The sequence below is a fragment of the Coptis chinensis genome, chromosome 9, assembly GCF_015680905.1.
Source record: "Coptis chinensis isolate HL-2020 chromosome 9, ASM1568090v1, whole genome shotgun sequence".
NCBI classification, from domain to species: domain Eukaryota; kingdom Viridiplantae; phylum Streptophyta; class Magnoliopsida; order Ranunculales; family Ranunculaceae; genus Coptis; species Coptis chinensis.
This window is the reverse complement of record NC_141464.1, coordinates 80,689,974-80,706,453: the sequence shown is the minus strand read 5'-3', so window position 1 is coordinate 80,706,453 and position 16,480 is coordinate 80,689,974. Positions and strand designations below refer to the sequence as shown.

Genomic DNA, 16,480 nt, shown 5'->3' with positions numbered 1-16,480 from the left:
GGGGACTGTTGTGATCTTATTTTGTTGTGGCAGTTTATTGGTAGTAGTTGGCATAATTACCTCTATCTCTTTCCATTCTGTAAATGGGTGTGTAGTCATATTGAAAGAGTTTCACTTTTTAGAAGTTTCTTTTAGGGAGGTAGTGAAGAGTGCGCAAAATTCTATTGGGTTAAGTGGAATCGACATTTTGTTGAAAAAGAATGAAGGAGGGTTCGGGTTTAAATATTCGCCTTTCACGAATGACGCACTTCTTGCAAAGAGGAGAATCAATTTTGGATAAAATGATAACTGGTAAGTTTGGGGTGGGTGGAAGGAAGAGGCAGTTAAACAAGCCCCGGAATCCTTATCGTATTCCTCCTTGGAGATGGATCATGACTAGGTGGCAGAAGTTCAAGAAAGGTATACTTTTCATCCCGATAATGGAGCTACCATATACTTTTGGCATGTTCCTAGAATGTAATTCTAATTTTTATCTAATACAAATAGTAGGGGTGGGGTCTGCCTAACCCCAGCTTGCTTCTTGCTAAAACCTAGCACATTGCACAATGGGATGATAAACTCTTGGATTACTTTATAGGTGAGAAAATGGTATTGTATGGATGTGATGTAGCGAAATCTTAGTAATTTGGAGGTGGAAGAGTTTGAGGACCTAATTACCACAATTGACCAAGAGGAATAGGGTTTTGAAGAGGTACACATAAGAATATTGGGTATGGACAATACTATGGCGCTTAGGGACTTAGGGAGTACCAATCTTTTTATGGATGGGCCCCTTTCTAATACTGTAAGTTTTTTCGTTTGGAGTACAAGTAGTTGTCAGTCATTCATCATGCCAGTTTATTGTTAATGAAACATATGTTTTACAAGCCATATTAAAAATAAAAAATAAAATGAAAAAACGAAAAATGGATGTTCAACCAAGGCCCAAAATTTCGATATCGGTTATGTTCAACATGTTTTTTGACCCTAAAATATCGGATATTCATCGATATATTTCGAGGATATCTCTCGGATATTTCGAAATTTCAATAAATAATTGGTCAAAAAGTCAACCGATATATATTCGATTATCTTGGAAATATCAATTATATGGGATTCAATTGGCGATGAATCGGGAGATATCGGATGATATTTTGAGCTTCATGTGTTCAACATGGTTGACCCTTCAGGCAATCATAGTCTTTGTGGGACATTGGCGATGAATTGAATTATGATTTTCAATGATGTATCTACATGAAGATTCTTCCCTAAAAGGCTGAAACAAAATTATTGTGAGATTTCAAAACTTTTAGGAAAAAGTGTCCAATAGCTTAATTTGGATGAGACATTTTGGGGTATCTTGGCTTTCATCATTGATGGTTTCAATTACGTTGAGATCATCCTCTGCGAAGATCCTGTTTGAGTCGTTGTCTTGTGTCCGAAAATCCAATGTAAGCAATGATTTGACACATCCCATGCTGGACAACAGAATGAGTAAATGTCTTCTTCCATCAACCGAGTACACCTGTGTCTTACTGTTTGTGAGACATACAACTGACCAATTTTCCATCAACGGAATGGTTTGTTTAGTTTCCGACTCCATTTTTCTTTTGTAGTTTATTGTCAGCTTGTTTTGGTATTGTGTTACTTGAGAAAGCAATATGTTCCGAACATCTGATACTTGGTCAGCAACGTTATTTTGAAAGTACATTTTACCATTTCATGTACTTTATATGCAGGTTTCAAACTGAAACAATTCTTACTTAGTTGTCTGTTTTCCTCTGTGTTTGAATGCATTAATACATTTTGTGCCTATCTGTTATGTTTCTAGTGATGTCTAAATGTGTGAGTATTTCCACGACAGAGGCATACAAGAATGGGCAGCTGCAGGAATTGCTGGAGAACGCAATGTGCTCTTGATACATTTGTTGGGATATTTGGCCTTTACAAAGCCAATGATCATTTATTGTTTATACATGATAATGTTTAATTAAATACATGAATCTTATTATTATGCATATGGGTGAACTAATATCATATGATGAAACCATAAGTTTCATAGGTAATAGAATTATAACAATCAAGCATATGAAGAGTCATGTGCGGGAAATTTGATTGTATCTATTTACCTAGAATACTCACAGTTAGGGTTGAAGTCGGACGTTTCACTTATAAGACTGTAATATACATAACTACTATATGATAGGATGATGATATCTCAATTATTTGAGTATGACTCTAAGTTTGTATATTGGTGTAGTCACATGACTGACACTGAGGGAATCAAAGTGAGAACACATTATAAATTCGCTGCTAAGGTTAGTGTGCAAATCTTACTCTACCAATTAATCCCTAGACTTGGAATTGTGAAAATTCATTGTGTCTCAAATTTATTACTTTGAGATGTTAAAAAGTAATGTCAATTCATAGACTAGACTTGACATTTTGGGTAATGAATGTAGGACGTCTTGAATCACGAATTCTAATAAAGGATCCACTACTCTACGGAGTTATGTATTAGGAAATTGTGACATAACTAATTGAGCTCAAACCCGGTCGGTATAAGAAATAGTTTCTTAATACTTAATTGATGTTAAATGTCAAATTGTGTCAATTAGACATGGGTGTGACAGTGAAGAACAAATTTCCAATGGTCTAATTGTGAATACAAGTAAGGTGGAAGGACTTAGATATAATTAATGGTAAGGAAATGATTTTTTTGAAAGTTTTAAGGGCCTTATTGTAAATATGGATTTATTAATAGGCACTTTCCATATTAAAGAGATATATATTAAAAGTGTTTTAATATATCAAGTACTTGTATGACAAGGACTTGTCCTCTTAAGATAAGACTTCGAATCCTAAGTGGATTCCACTACACACACCTACGTATTCTCAAAGTTTTTCTATATAAGAGAATGACTTTTTGGAGAAAGGGACCATTAGTTTTTCAAGGAAAAGTACAACTAAAAGTAGGAGAAAAGCAAAAGTATTTTGTGGTGTGTTGTGTGGTGAATATTACTAGCGTCAAGACTAATGATTTGGATTCAGTTTTGGAAAGTTTATATTTACTGTCAATCTCTAATTTCGACAGCTTTGAAGGTATTTTTCTTTTAATATTATTGCTAAATCTACCATGCACGAGATGTACTGAAACTAATGGTGCGCGTGTTTTCTAGCCACACATTTGCAAGGGTAGAACCGGAACAAACCGGGTGAACAAGTCAATGCAACAAAAAAATCACATAAACTACTATTCCGGGTCAACAAGTTAATCCAACCAAAAAGTAACAAAAAGTACATAACATTCGAGTATGATATATATAGAGTCATATCTATCAGTGATTCGAGCGCTAATATGATATATATAGTGTCATATATGAGATAACATTATCAGTCATATAAAAAGTGAGATAACATTCGAGTAAGACATATATAGTGTCATATCTATCTGTGATTGTTGGTACCAAACGTATAAAACTCTAATTGACATATGTTATAAAAAGTAATATAACATTCGAGTATGACATATATAGTGTCCTATCAGTGATTCTTATACTACCCAATGTATTTTATTGACATATGTTATAAAAGGTGACATACAATTCGAGTATGACATATATAGTATCATATCTATCTGCGATTCACATAACATTTGAGTATGACATATAGTGTTATATATATCAGTGATTGTATCACTTATGACATACTACCAACTGTATAAAACTCATACTAGCATATATTATAAAAATATTATAAAAAGTAACATAATATTCGAGTATGACATATATCTAATTGTGATTGCTACGCTTATGATACCCAACGTATAAAACTCTTATTGACATAGCTTATAAAAAGTGACATAACATTTGAGTATGACATATAGTCATATATATATCAGTGATTATAGCGCTTATGACATACTACTACCAAACGTATAAAACTCTTATTGACATACTATCCTCTTAAACAATTGTTTTATTGTACCATCCATAAAGTATGATATACTTTCTGTTTATAGAACATGAGTATGATATACCATAAAGTATGATATACTATAGCCTATATGACATTTTTTATAATATATATCCATGCTTTTTACAATGCAATACCGGGTAGTAGGTCATGTACTCTATACTATGTATGTTACTCTTAACATGAGTAAAACTCGTCACACCCTGATTGTCTATCTACACACGGCAAGTTTATTTAAAAAAAAACTGGTGCTGCTCTTTCCACACCCCATTTTTTGTTAATATGACCATTATAACCTTAACTAGCTCTCTCCACACCCCATTGTAATTCAAACGAGCTCTTCTCCGAACTTAGTACTCCACCAACACTACTGCCACTCATGCTCTATGAAATTTCTCTCACAAAATTGTTATTCCCACCAAATTTTCACTTTAAGAATGGACTCATGTGCTGGAAGCAACATTCAAGATAAATTCTCCCGCCAAAATCAAAATGATAACTTTGATTAGTGTTAAAAGTGACATGGAGTCAGCCTTAACACTACTACAATCAAATTATTATTCCGATGATGAACTTTACAACAATGTTGAAATTAGCTATCCTGATATGACCGAATAATTTACAACAATTGAGGTAATAATGTAATTTGAAAGCTTGTATTTTTTATTTATTTTATCAATAACTTAGCAAAAAACAATTTTCGTCAATAGTATCTAAGATCAAGGGTTTACGCAGGTCTTGAAGATCGCCACTCGTTGATCGGATGGTGTTCGGCCGGTTGGTATGATTTGTTGGAGTTGTGGTTGTGATATCAAGGTCCGATAATTTGGGACTTGAAGACCTAGAGTTTTCTTGAGTTGCGAAAGGAGTGGAAAATTTAGACCATCCATAAAGCCGAAAATATTGAACAAAAAAACGAAAGAATATAGGCAATCCAGTTCGAAAAAATGTGGCTGTCCATTTGTGTTGAAAGGGGAATTACGAAACGAAGGTGGATGGATACTGAGTGTTATGGGTGGAACTCATAATCATACTATTGGGGAGCATCTTATAGGTCGTGCATTCGTCGGAAGGTTAAAAGCTGAAGAAAAATTGATTGTTCAGGATTTGTCTTTGAGTGGTGTTAAACCGCGTGAAATTTTACCCCTCTTGAAACAGAGAGATGACAATAATTTGTCAAACAAAAACACTTTATACAATTATCGTCACAAGAATCAGTTGGTTCGGTTGAGTAGAAGAAACCAAATGCAAGAATTTCTAAGAAATTTAGAAGAATTTGGGTACACAGAGTTTCATAGGGATAATCCAGTAACAGGTGAATGTAGAGATTTGTTGTTTGCACATCCCCAATCAATTCATTTGGCAAAGTGTTTTCCCGAGGTCATTGTCATGGATTGCATGTACAAGACGAATGTGTTCAAGATGCCATTGTTTGAAGTTATTGGGTCCACGATGAAGACATTCTGTATTGCTTTTGGGTATTTGGAGAGTGAGAAAGAAGGTTCTTACCTTTGGGTTTTGAAGAGGTTGCGTGATAGTCTTGACTACAAAGCTACTTCTGTAAAGATAATTTAATCGATTGTGAGTTGACACTTATGAATGTGATAGCTATAGTGTTTCCTGAAGCTGCACACTTCTTGTGTCGAGTTCACATCAGGAGGAACATCGAGACAAAGGCCAAAAAAATATTTGAGAAATTTGTTGAGTATGAACAATTTATGTTTATGTTCAAAACAGTGATAACAGCTCGTACTGAAGTTGAGTACTTGGAACACCCCACGTTGTTTTAAATTTGAGTACACGGAGATCATTATGGTGTTGTGGAATACATAGAAGACCGGTGGCTTTTCAAGTATAAAGAAAGGTTTGTCTCGGCTTGGATAGATCTCCATATGCATTTTGGTACTTCAAGCAGTAACCGAATTGAAAGTATGCATTCCTCTTTGAAGAGGCATTTGCGTTCTAGCAATAATGGTAACTTCTGCCAAAACTTTAATTTGATTAATAATCTCATGACAAACCAAGTGACAGAAATTGAAAGTTCTTTTAATAGGAGCTTGAATCTCTGGGATTATCGTTACAAACAAAACACATATGTGCAACTTAGAAGGTACATTTCTAGAGATGCATTGGATTTGATAGCAAAAGAGCTAATAAGGTCTGTACGTGAGGTTGTACCCAGTCTGCCTTCACATCTTTAAATGGATAATCTTCAACCTTGTTGTCCGATTCAATCTAGAAAGCGAATAAATTACTATGTGACATATTGAGGTGTGTTCATAAATATAAAAGCAGTTCTAAATATGACACTTTTCGTGCTCTAATTGGAAATATGATACTTTATGTGATATATTGAGGTGTGTTAATAAATATGAAAGCAGTTCGGAATATGAAACTTTACGTGCTCTAATTGGAAATATGATACTCCATGTGACATATTGAGTTGTGTTCACGACTGTGAAATCAGTTCTCAATAGGACACTATATGTGGTCTAATTTTTAATATGACAATCACTGTTACATATTGAGGTGTGTTCACTACTATGAAATAAGTTCTGCATATCCCACTTAATGTGGTATATTTTTAAATATGATACTCTATGTAATATATTGAGGTGTGTTCAGTACTATGAAATCAGTTCTGAATAACACACATTACTTGGCTGCACTATATACTGTCATATTTAAGTGTCTCTGTATTAGCCAGTCAACTACCACTATTTACAAATTTACAGCACATAGTTGAAACATGTATCTGTAGTATGTATTACTTGTACGTCTAGGTTTGGTGCATATAGTATAACCTATGAAAGTACTAAGGCCTGCAGCTAGTAGTAGAAGCTATCATTTCTTGGGTGTCTTGGGTGTGACAGGCAGACATGGTACTTTGAGCGTTGGGTCCTTGCATAGTTCTACAATTGCTACAAATATATATCTATTTACTTTTTGCAATGGCTCAAAAAATGAACAACAAAAGAGTAATGAGAGGATTCAGAGCAAACCCAAGAAGTTTCCTAGCCTTGGAAATGAAAACCCACTTTCTTCACTTTTTTCCTGATCAATTTCTGTGATTTAATGTTGAATTTACCAAAAAAATATATGGCTACGATTGTTGATACAGATTAGTTTAGCTGACCAGCTTGTTCTATCTTATCAGCATGGTGTGTTGCTCATTTCTTTTGTATTACTGATCAGAAAAAATAAATAAATCCTAAATAAAATATCATGTACTTGATGTATCTGGATTCTGGATTTTGAATCATTCATATATTTTGTCTTATTATGTGTACTGAGATACTAGTAAGATAACGTGGACCAGATGACAAAATCCATTTGTTTTGACAGCAAAGATTGAAGCATTATTTGAATCTTTGCTGTCATTGTGTCTTCAACAAAAGAAGTATGACATGGGCCAAACTTGAGTTTCAATTGCCCAACTGGATCCCGCCAATAAACAGACCTTTGGTTGGGCCACAACCCACAAGGGGTTATGACAGAAATAGAAATATGACGGTTGGAAAAACATGGAAACCACAATAATAACGACTATTATTTGTTCCAGGCCGTTTTTCTACAACTTGATATTTGAGGGGAATCAAAATTTCTCAACTTTTTTTACCAAGTGGAGAAAGAGAACAACTAAAAGAAGATTCCTTAATCTCAAAACGCTATCTCTCTCTCACACACACACTGACACATGCAAGGCATAGAAGGAAGAGAAGTGGTGGTGGGTGAATTGATGGCGAAGCAATGTGTAGAAGAGGTAGTTGAAGTGGTAAACAATGGTGCAGAACATCATCCTTATGCTTTTCATGTTTCAGTCCAGTTAACTGGTGTTGTTTTCCATAGGTGTTACATCACTTTGCCATAGCCATGTACATATCTCTGACTCAATTGGCATGTTGGAGTATGAGTTGATCCAAGTGCCTTTACTTGGTTTGGTAGTTTAACTTCATTGACAAACAAAGGTAGTGGAAGAAAGTCAAACACACAGACGACACACTAGTTCTGTAAGATTTAGCACAGCACTTGAAGCTCTCAAATTGATAGTAGAAAAGTATGGAAGTACTAATGTATGCATTGCAGGACATTCATTAGGGGCAGGCTTTGCTCTCCAAGTGGGTAAGACGCTAGCCAAACAAGGAGTATTCGTGGAGACACTTGTCCAACCCACCTTCTGTTTCCTTAGCTATGAGCCTAAGATCTATTGGAGAGAAAGCCGGCTTTGCTTGGAAAAGATTCAAATCTATTCTGCCCTCCAGTGCTGGGAGTCGGAGCAACTATGAGGAGAAGCCTGCAATTCTAGCCTGTGTGGAAAATGGGTTCCACATCTATATGTCAATAACATATGTTGCTACTATAATGAACCAGCAGGGAATCCTAATGTCCATGCCAAAGCAGCCGATGACTCTAATAAGGAAAACACCAATCCCTCTCATGGTCAAGCTGCTGCAAAGTTTTTTGTGATGTCCAAGGGAAAACAGAAGTTTCTTGAGGCTCATGGGTTGGAGCAGTGGTGGTCCGATGACGTGGAACTTCAGTTGACTCTTCACAATAGCAAGCTCATAAGCAGCCAGCTGAAGTCATTGTATACCCTCCCGCCGCCGACACCAACTCAAGGAAAGGTTCAATAACAATAAGTGCTTGCGCCCTTTGCTAATTTGTTTTACTTTAATACCATTGAAGTGTAAACTCTCAATTTACAGGAGTCTGTTCCTTTACATCATGTTTTTTTTTTTCTGTTGATGTCCTGAGAAGCTCAAGGCTATGCAGGCATCAAATTCGATTTCATTAATTTTTTAACATTCTTTTTGGTCTTCTTGTACATCTTGAATGCATTTATCTGAATAGCATTTTTACCATCTCTATATTGTTCTGAAGTCGCTTGTTTGTCCTCCTTTCAGATGTTGAGAGTATTCTGATTTTACTTTTATAATAGTGATTTAGGAAAAAAAAACATTCAGAAGTAAGGTTGCAGGGAAAACCTTACTTCGGAAATTAAAATCACCTTATTGCCTTTATTGGTTCTTGCACTTTGAGAAATAATACTCTGTTGTGATCAAACTTTTACCGTTTGATAACTAACTCATACGCATTATCATTAGCAGTAGCAAACCAAAGTTCAAGAGGCATTACTGAAACATTATCTGCAGTAAGCAGTACAGAAGAACAATATCTGAAAGCTGGACACTCTTGAGGATTAATAATTAAATTGAAAGGATTGAAACTGCTAATAATGGAGAGGGATGTGACCAGTCATGAAATTTCTTGCACTTGAGAAATAATACACTGTTGTGATCAAACTTTTGCAGTTTGATAATTAACTCATACACATTATCATTAGTAGTAACCAACCAAAGTTCAAGAGGCATTACTGAAATATCTGAAAGCTGGAGACTGTTGAGGATTAACAATTAAATTGAAAAGGATTTAAAATTAAGAGGATAAGAAGAAGACTTCACTCCAACACTTTATCCAAATAATTAGAGACTGAGTTAGGAATGAGTATGACTCTAACAAGGTTCTATGATAGTAGCATGACTATTTAGATAACAACATTTTGGTGTTTATGATGCTTAGGGTTAGATAACAAGTCTAGAGGTGGCGGGTTTCTCAGAGCAATTATGGGGTTATTTGCTTAACGATTTTCAAACACTACTGGAAAAATCACTTCACACTTTCAAGTCGAGAACTCAGTACTATGATGCTGGACAACCACTAATATTATGGCAATAATGGAAAAGAAATCAAAAGGCAGCCTGCATTTTTCTTTTTTTTTTTCCTTCTTTTTGCCCTAACAAAAGAGGAATGTGATCCATTAGATAATCAATATAAGAGTACAGCCAGATGGGAACTTCATACAAGAACCTCCAAGAAACTATCTTCTCAAAAATTACAATCACATGTTTTTCCTATGTTTGCTACCACATGAGTGCTCTCAAAATTAACATAATGGCATTAAACTCAAACTTCATACAGCATATACTGTAGTCAATGCCTCTTTGTTTTAGTCTCACTCTTGGCCAGCGCCATCCCTGAGAGCTTATTAATCTCATACAGCAGAGCAGCAGAAAACAAAAAACTGTACAAGATACACAAACATTAAGATGCACGAGCTAACAAGAGTAAGATACACAGACATGACATATTCACATCTATAGTAGGCTTTTGCTCACATTTGAACTATTCAAAACAATCAAAAGCAACTCGCCCAGCAATTCTACGTCTTAAAAAATGTCTCCAGAAAAATAACAACTTAACAAGAATCACAATAATACAGCTATTCTACATGAATTCCAGCTTGTGAGGGAAGGTTCAAGGTTGTAGACATTCTTGGTTCAAGTCTAAGCAAGGGCCGAAAGTCATTTTTTTGAATGAGTTACAAACTTAGAAAGAGCCAAGATTAATAACCATTAGTAATCTTATTTGAACACTTCTATTTTTATAAAACAGTTCCATGGGCTATTTGTTGCATTGTTTGTGTACTTTTTGTCAGAAATGATCTGAATGACCATGAACTCCCGAACATCCTAACAATCTTAATAATGGTAACGTCTCCATTTCTGCCCCTAATATAGATGAACTAATGTCGTGTCAATTAAATAATCTAGTATAACCTAATGTCGTGTTCACATAACCCACCAGCCGGGAAAGGAATTCCCAAAAGAAGTGCCAATTGTTTTGAATTTTCGATTTTGGGCTGGGTACTCAAATTAGACTTGCAAAGTATCGGGCCTTGACTTAATTACCCAAGAAAAAAAATCCACTCCCAGAACCTGTCTCCATGACTCCATCTAAAGACTAGAGAACTCAGCAAGTCTGCATAACTTCTTACAAAAACTTTAAAAAACAGACCCAACAGAATTAGTCTATCAGATGATCTCAATAGCACCATGAAAAGCGATCGAGTCACAGCACTCCCCCTCACAATCCGCAACCACATACTCTCATTCCTCCCACTTAAAGACCAAATCCGCAGCACATCACTTTCCACAAAATGGAAAACAGTAGCATCCTTTATTACCCACTTAGATTTCAACCAACTAAATTTCCCCGACACGGTAGTAAAAAGTCATCTCAAAGACATAGTTTACCAAACACTCCTTCAACACAACACCTCATCCGATATTAAACTATTCAAACTCACTTTCCACGTCGACAATAATTTATTTCTCGATATTAAAACTTTCATCACTTTTTGCCATCCGACATAACGTTCAAAATATCGATATTTCAGTCTTGTCTGGAAAACTCGATAACTTTTTACCTCGCTCTTTATTTACTACTGCCACGTCTTTGTTTTCCCTTTCGTTTAGTAATCTTAAACTTACTTTACCACAAAACTTACAAGTTAAATTCCCTAGCCTTAAATCTTTATCGCTGTTTACTGTCTCGTTTAGGGATGATAGAGATGCTGTCAGGATTTTAGGAATTGTCCTAGTTTAGAGGAGTTGAGTATAGTGGGTTGTTATTTTACTACTCCTCGTGTACTTCAATTCCCTGGGCCTAATCTTAGGTTTTTGAAACTATTAGGATTGTCTAGGTTTCATGAAATCGACTTTTCTTTTCCTAGGCTTAGGGAAATTGGCTTTGGAAGGACTTTATATTGAGGTATCATGTTGGAGTTTAAACTCAAACTAGTAGTATTGTTTTGTTTCAATAAGGGTCGTGTGATGTGTCACCAAGTCTTTTGTTGGACCAGGTCTTTACCTGTTTCACACAATCTTAGATAGATAGTGCCACAAATATAGGAAGTGGTGATGGCTTAGTTGAGTCAGTTTCTTTAGGAGCAAGTAAGAGTCTATAAACACCTATAAATTGGTGTAGTCTTTTGAATTGAATACGATAGTAAGTATTTGATTAAAGTCTTCACTCTTTCTAAACTTTTCTGCAGCAGTTTATCTTTTCAGTTTTTTGATCATTTAGATATTAGAATTCATATCTAATATCTTACATTTGGTATCGGAGCTTGGTTATCTAGTGTTCTTATTGTTACTTAGATTGCTTGAAAGCAAGTTACAATGATGAATGGATCAATTCAACCTCAACTGCCGAGGTTTAATGGAAAGAATTTTGATCAATGGTGCATCCAGATGAAGGCTTTGTTTGGCTTTCAGGAGCTATCCGAGATTCTCGAGCTTGGGTATGTTGAGCCTATTGATCAAGCTGCAACTACAGCTCTCACTCCAGCCCAGAAGGAGAGTTTGAAAGAAAACAGAAAGAAGGACAAGAAGGCTTTGTTTTTTCTCTATCAAGCCGTAGACGAGATTGTTTTTGAAAAGATTTCGATCGCAACGACGTCTAAGGAAGCATGGGAGATATTGCAGAAAACTTATAAAGGAGATGAGAAGGTGAAAAGTGTAAGGTTGCAAACTTTGCGAGGTGAATTTGAATCTCTTTATATGAATGATTCTGAAACTATCTCTGATTATTTTTCACGAGTTCAACTATTTGTGAATCAATTACGGGTTAACGGTGAAAAATTGGATGATTTGCGTGTTCTTCAAAAGATTATGAGATCCTTGGCAGGACGTTTCGATTATGTTGTTGCTGCAATTGAAGAAGGAAGAGATCTTTCAGCCATGACAATTGAAGGGTTGATGGGTTCTTTATGTTCTCATGAGCATAGGATGAACCAAAGGAATGCAGGGTCGTCTGTAGAACGAGCTTTTCAGTGCAAAACAAATGTGTTCGAAAAAGGTAATACTAGCAGTGGTAAGACACAAAGTCACAGCAAGGGTGGTAAGCCTAATCGCTTCAAAACCAATGTCTCTGCCAGTGAGAGAAACTCTAATCAACAAGTTTCTGGAGATTGGAAGTTTGATAAGTCCAAAGTTAAATGCTATGGCTGTAAGGAATATGGTCATTATCGTTCAGAGTGCAAAGGTAAATTGCCTAAGACAAAGTCTGAACATGCTAACTATGTTCAAGATGAGGTTCAGGAGAAAGAAACCTTGTTGTTAGCTTGTAGTGCTTCGGAAGAAGAACATCATGGCACATGGTATCTGGACACTGGGTGTAGCAACCATATGTGTGGACGGAAGGAGTTGTTTTCTCACTTAGATGACTCTGTACGCGGTGACGTAAATTTTGGAAACAAAGCAAAAGTTTCCATTATGGGCAAAGGTACAGTTCTCATTCAAATGAAGGATGGTTCACATGAACATATTTCTGATGTCTATTACGTCCCTAGCTTACACTGGAATTTGCTAAGTTTGGGCCAACTTTCAGAAAAAGGTCTTAAAATTAGCATTAACAAAGGTGTTTGCAGTATTGAGAATCAGAAAAATGAGCTTGTTGCTATGGTGAAGATGACCAAAAATCGCATGTTCCCTCTACCCTTGAAAACTGAAATGGTCTGTTCTTTTAGTGCTCTTGTTATGGATAACAATTGGTTATGGCATTTTCGGTTCGGTCACCTGAATTTTCATGGTTTACGATTGTTGGCAAAGAAAGAAATGGTTCTGAGGACTACCTTCGCTGGAAAGCTTTAATCGGTTGTGTGAAGGTTGTATTCTTGGCAAGCAGCATAGAGACTCTTTTCCAGTGGGGAGGTCACGACGAGCAACACAGAAATTGGCGCTTGTGCACTCTGATATTTGCGGCCCAATGGAAACTGTATCACATGGAGGTAATCGTTATTTTCTTACGTTCATTGAGGATTACAGTAGGAAAACTTGGGTTTATTTTCTGAAGCAAAAATCTGAAGCTTTTGAAAGATTTAAAGAGTTCAAAGTCTATGTAGAAAAACAGAGTGGTTTGAGTTTGAAGGTGCTTCGCACTGATAGGGGGGGAGAGTACACTTCCAATGCTTTCTCTGATTTTTGCAAAAATCATGGAGTTAAGCATCGCCTTATGACTAGCTATTCCCTCAACAAAATGGTGTTTCGAACGGAAAAATAGAACCATCGTTGAAATGGCACGCAAAGATGTTACAAGCCAAAGGTTTGCCAAAGAGTTTTTGGAAAGTCGTCTCTTGTGCTATATATATCTTGAACAGTGTCCTACCAAAAGTGTTCTTGATATGACACCGAGGAGGCATGGAGCGGTTACAAACCAAATGTTGACTCTCTTCGAAAGTATTTGGGTGTGTTGCATATGCTCATGTACCCGACTGAAAAGAGAAGAAAGTTTGATGGCAAAGGTGAGAAATGTATTTTCATTGGTTAAAATGGTATGACAAAAGGCTATAAATTGTTTAAACCACAAACCCGGTGAAGTTATTGTGAGTAGGGATGTCGAATTCAGTGAAATTTGAAGCTTGGAATTGGACATTTAATGAGAAGAACCGATGGGGATTCCAATGTGTGAAGATTCAACTGTTAGAGTCACACAATCTGATGCAATGCAGGGAAATCTGGGCAGTCGGTATCACCCAATTCTTCTCCAACTCTTGGTGTTTTGCTATACGCACCTCGACCGCACTCATGTTTTGCCCGCCGCTTACGTGGATTGTATTCTCAGTAATGATAATGATGCATCTGATGAGGAACTTGTAAACTTTGCATTATTTGCCGATTGTGATCCTATTACCTTTGCAGAAGCATCCCAAGATGATGGATGGCTTGCAGCTATGGATGTAGAAATTCAGTCCATTGAAAAGAACGATACTTGGGAGCTGACTTCTCTTCCTAAAGGAAAGAAATCGATAGGTGTAAAATGGGTTTACAAAACCAAGTATAAGCCTGATGGCCAGGTGGACAGGTTGAAGGCTCGGTTGGTTGTGAAAGGGTACAAGCAAAAGCCAGGCATTGATTACTATGAAGTTTTTGCACCCGTCGCAAGACTTGATACTATTAGAATGGTGATTGCTTTAGCTGCCCAAAAGCAATGGAGAATTCATCAAATGGGACGGAAATCAGCGTTCTTGAATGGGTTCCTAGAAGAAGAGGTCTTTGTTGATCAGCCGATTGGGTTATACAGTGGAAGGTCACCATGATAAAGTTCTCAAGTTAAAGAAAGCTTTATATGGGTTAAAACAGGCACCGAGGGCGTGGTACACTCGTATCGACTCCTATTTTCTGGAGAATGGTTTTCTTAAGAGCCCCTATGAACCTACACTGTATATCAAATCTACTTCAAATGGAGCTATGCTCATTAATGCATTTGTATGTAGATGATTTGATATTCACGGGCAAATGATCCGAGCATGTTTGCTGAATTTCGGAAGGCTATGCATAGTGGGTTTGAAATGAGTGACATGGGGCTTATGTCTTATTTTCTTGGGCTTGAAGTGCTACAAAGTCATCTTTGGAATCTTTGTCTCACAAAAAAGAAGTATCGTCGAGATATCTTGAAGCGGTTCAAAATGGAGTCATGTCACCAATAAAGACTCCAGTTGAAGAAAGGTTGCATTTGTCGAAATTCGATAACAAATGAACTTGTTAGTCCTAAGTATTATCGGAGTTTAGTCGGTAGTCTACGTTACTTGACATCTACTAGACCTGATATTGTCTTCGGAGTTGGTGTTATTAGCAGGTTTATGGAGACACCAAGCCAAGCTCACTTGCTTCTTTGGAAAACGAATTATCGCGCTATGTCAAAGGTACTATGAGTCATGGTATTTTTTATGCTTCTGGTGGTCATTGTGAACTTGTTGGATACACGGACAGTGATTGGGCAGGTGATATTGATGAAAGAAAGAGCACTTCTGGTTTTGTGTTTCACATGGGCAGCGGAGTAGTTTCATACTCATCGAAGAAACAACAAGTTGTTGCCCTTTCCACCGCTGAAGCAGAGTATATTGCAGCTGCTTCAAGTGCATGCCAAGCTGTTTGGCTGCGACGCTTATGTGAGGAGCTGCATCACAGCCAAGCACTCCCTACTACGATTTATTGTGATAACAAGTCGGCAATTGCTCTCACTAAAAACCCAGTGTTTCATGGGAGGAGCAAGCACATTGAAATCAAATTTCATTACATTCGCGAGCTTGTCAGAGACCACGAAGTTGAAATGGAATTTTGTAAGTCTGAAGATCAAGTTGCCGACATTCTCACAAAACCATTGAAGGCTGAAGCTTTCTACAAGTTGAAGCAGATGATGGGTGTTTGTAGCTTTGAAAGTTTGAGTTTAAGGGAGGCTGTTGGAGTTTAAACTCAAACTAGTAGTATTGTTTTGTTTCAATAAGGGTCGCGTGTGATGTGTCACCAAGTCTTTTGTTGGACCAGGTCTTTACCTGTTTCACACAATCTTAGATAGATAGTGCCACAAATATAGGAAGTGGTGATGGCTTAGTTGAGTCAGTTTCTTTAGGAGCAAGTAAGAGTCTATAAACACCTATAAATTGGTGTAGTCTTTTGAATTGAATACGATAGTAAGTATTTGATTAAAGTCTTCACTCTTTCTAAACTTTTCTGCAGCAGTTTATCTTTTCAGTTTTTTGATCATTTAGATATTAGAATTCATATCTAATATCTTACATATCATTTGATTCAATTTGGTTTAGATAGTGTTATTTGTTTTGTATCGATGAAATGAGACTTGTTTTGTTTTGTTTGTATACTTAGTTTTTGACTAGGCATCAAGA

At 36.5% G+C, this 16,480-nt stretch overlaps 1 protein-coding gene and 1 pseudogene across 1 annotated transcript in view; both read left to right on the top strand.

Annotated features, from left to right (window-relative positions):
* The window catches only part of LOC147478559 (F-box/LRR-repeat protein At4g14103-like), a 71,796-nt gene that overhangs the window by 50,685 nt on the left and 4,631 nt on the right, over positions 1 to 16,480 (top strand). The gene's annotated exons all lie outside the window — the stretch shown is intronic.
* Positions 7,694 to 8,834, top strand: LOC147478560 (GDSL esterase/lipase At4g10955-like; annotated as a pseudogene).